General features: G+C 52.4%; 1 pseudogene; it reads left to right on the top strand.

Moving 5' to 3' along the window:
- The first annotated feature begins 1,143 nt into the window (after nt 1–1,143).
- Nucleotides 1,144–2,263, top strand: LOC103303171 (neurofilament light polypeptide-like; annotated as a pseudogene).
- Nucleotides 2,264–3,690: the final 1,427 nt, after the last annotated feature.

Raw genomic sequence — 3,690 nt, 5'->3', positions numbered from 1 at the left:
CACGCTGACCACCAGGGGGCAGGCGCTCAATGCAGGAGCTGCCCCCTGGTGATCAGTGTGCTCCATGCCACTCAGCCGAAAGCCAGGCTCATGGCTGGCGAGCGCAGCAGCTGTGGTGGGAGCCTCTCCCACCTCTACAGCAGTAGGACATCCCCCGAGGGCTCCCAGATTGCAAGAGGGGACAGCAGGGCTGATAGACCCCTCTTCCCTGCCCCCAGACTGCAAAAATTTTGTGCACCTGGTCTCTAGCCTACACTAATAAAAGAGAAAAATGCTAATTGACCGTACCTCCACTACACCCACAGCCAATCAGGAGTGATATGCAAATTAAGCCAACAAAGATGGTGGGTAAATTTGCATATGCAGGTGGGGCAGGCAGCGCCTGACACTGCCCGCGGGGTCCAGGATGCGATTGGGGACCGGGCAGGCTGGGTGGGCAGCACTTCATGCCACCTGTGGGGTCCACACCACCATTGGGGACCAGGCAGGCCTGGCAGGCAGCGCCTGATGCCACCTGCGGGGTCCAGGCTATGATCGGTAACCAGGCAGGCCAGGCGGGAAGCGCCTGATGCCACCTGCGGGGTCCAGGCCACCATCGGGGACCGGGCAGGCCGTGCGGGCAGCGCCTAATGCTCCCTGCTGGTCCAGCCCATGATTGGGGACTGGGCAGGCCGGGCGGGCAGCGCCTGACACCGCCTGCAGAGTCCAGGTCACGATCGGGGACTGGGCAGGTCGGGCGGGCAGTGACTGATGCCACCTGTGGGGTCCAGGCCATGATTGGGGACTGGGCAGGCCGGGCGGGCAGCGCCTGACACCGCCTGCAGAGTCCAGGTCACGATCGGGGACTGGGCAGGTCGGGCGGGCAGTGACTGATGCCACCTGTGGGGTCCAGGCAGCTATTGGGTACAGGCAGGTGGCACGGGCAGCACCTGACGCCTCCTGCAGGGTCCAGGCCGCCATTAGGGACCCCGGCAGGGATGGCCAGTATCTCTGGGATCACTGTCTGCCCCCGGGCCTGTGGACACTGGTAGAGCAGGTCGGGGTTGAACATTTTAATGAAAATGGGATGCCTGTGCCCCGGCCCACTGCGCCCCATCCATGGCAAGGAGAGGGCAGTGGGCAGTTAGCAGGCACCGGGGCTTGGAAGGGACTGGGAGCAACCTGCAGGCATGCTACCAGGAAGAGGTGCTGAACCATGAGGACACAGAAGGCTGGCTGATGGAGGCGTGCAAAGGTGCAGACTAGGCTGCTCTCGCTGGCGCTGAGCTCAAAAAGTGCATTAACAGCCTGATGGACGAAAATCGCCTTTCTGAAGAAGGTGCATGAAGAGATCACTGAACTGCAGGCACAGATCCAGTACATTCAGATCTCTGTGGAGATGGACATGTTCTCCAAGTCCAACCTCTCTGCCGCGCTCAAGGACATCAGCACCCAGTACGAGAAGCTGGCTGCCAAGAACCTGCAGAATGCCGAAAAATGGTACAAGAGCTGCTTCACCATGCTGACCGAGAGCACTGCCAAGAACACCTACGGGGTGCATGCCGCCAAGTATGAGGTGTCCAAAATCCACTGTCTGCTCAAGGCCAAGACCCTGGAGATCAAAGCATGCCGGGGCATGAACGAAGCGCTGGGAAAGCAACTGTGAGAGCTGGAGGATAAGCAGAACTCCAACGTTAGTGCTATGCAGGACACAATCAACAAATTAAAAAATGAGTTGAGAACTACAAAGAGTGAAATGGCATGATATTTAAAAGAATACCAGGACCTCCTCAATGTGAAGATGGCTTTGGACATTGACATTGCAGCTTACAGGAAACTCTTGGAAGGTGAGAAGACCCAGCTCAGTTTCACCAGCGTGGAAAGCATAGCCAGCGGCTACTCCCAGAGTTCCCAGGTCTTTGGTCGATCTGCCTACGGTGGTTTACAGACCAGCTCTTACTTGATGTCCACTCGCTCCTTCCCTTAATACACCAGCCACGTCCAGGAGGAGCAGATTGAGGTGGAGGAGACCATTGAGGCTGCTGCAAAAGCCGAGGAAGCTAAGGATGAAGCCCCCTCTGAAGGAGAAGCTGAAGAGGAGGAGAAGGAGAAGGAAGAAGCTGAGGAAGAGGAAGGAGAGGAAGAGGAAGAAGGTGCCAAGGAAAAATTTGAGGACGCAAAGGAGGAAGAAGAAGGAGGTGAAGGTGAAGATGCCCAAAAAGCTGAGGATGAGAAGAAAGAGGAAGGTGCTGGGGAGGAGCAAGCAACCAAGAAGAAAGATTGAGCACCCCCTTTCCTTAATTATTTCAGGAATAATCCTCCTGAAACCAGGTCAACCCCGTCACCAGCCAAGCAGTTGAGTTCCTGATATTATATGAATTAAGAAGTCAATATATATAACATTCTGAGGTGACTCAGGTTGGACATTAAATGTTGTGCTATGACTTTTCTCCTTATGCAGAGTATCTGTTTGCTTGCAGAGTGGCTTCCTGGCTTGCTGCCAGCCTGTGCATGGTCCATGCTTATGAGTTCAGGATCTATGACAATGTGAATAATTCAGATGTTTACAATAAAAACACATGTATACATGAATTCACTGATGTTAATGTTAAACTTCATGGAAAAAATAGTCCTTTGAATCTTTGGTGGTTAGAAATTAAAGACCTCAAATCATGTGCAATAAACAGTAAATAAAGTTACACTGAATGACAAAAAAAAATACATTAGGGGCCAGGAAACGTTCAAAGAATTGGGGAACCATTCCCAAATCAGAAAGGGAAGTCACAGGGTGTATATTATTGCTACGAATACAGTATTTCCTACTACTTACAACATACACAATGTAATGTATTAGATGCCTTCCTATTGCATGAAGTATGTATTCTCATAGAGTAATACTGGTAGATATGTTATAGTTATGGCAGTATGTCATATCATATCTATATTAATAAAAGGGTAACATGCCAATTAGACCATGAGACCATTCAGACGTCTATCTGGACAAAGCCATAGTGGTGGGGCCGAGGCAGAGGCGGTTAGGGGTGATCAGGCCAGGAGGGGAGGGCAGTCGGGGGTGATCAGGACAGGAGGGGAGGGCAGTTGGGGGTGATCAGGCTGCCGGGGGGGGCAGTTGGGGACAAGCAGGCCAGCAGGCAGAGAGGTTAGGGGTGATCAAGCAGGCAGGCAGGTGAGCGGTTAGGAGCCAGCAGTCCCGGATTGCGAGGGGGTTGTCCGACTGCCAGTTTAGGCCCGATCCCACAGGGGTCCCAGACTGGAGAGGATGCAGGCCAGGCTGAGGGACAATCCATCTCCCCACCCCCCCGAATGAATTTCATGCACCAGGACACTAGTTTGACTATAAGAAAACCCTGACGGACAGGTTTCTGATAATAGACTTGGACTTTCTGAAAACCACAGATAATGTTGTGGAAAAGGTGCTAAGAAGAGAATGTTTAAGAAAGCACCTTGATTATGAGAAAGCTTGTCAACTCCCTGGGATGCCAGGAAGGGAGAGGCTGGAACTCATTTCTCAATGCAGGGTATTAAACAGAATAGCTTTCTCTTGGCAAGACTCACATGTGGATGTTTCTTGAGTCAGAGGGTAGATTAGATCATCTCCCAATCCTTAGAGATCATCTATAGTAGGTATAGTTTAAAAACTACTTTTGAAACCCAAGAGCCAGCAAACTAAGGGGACCATGCAGATGTCCA

This window comes from Eptesicus fuscus, chromosome 13 (assembly GCF_027574615.1).
Source record: "Eptesicus fuscus isolate TK198812 chromosome 13, DD_ASM_mEF_20220401, whole genome shotgun sequence".
In the NCBI taxonomy this organism is placed as follows: Eukaryota; Metazoa; Chordata; class Mammalia; order Chiroptera; family Vespertilionidae; genus Eptesicus; species Eptesicus fuscus.
Note: the sequence above shows the minus strand (reverse complement) of the source record. Positions and strands in the feature narration are given on the sequence as shown.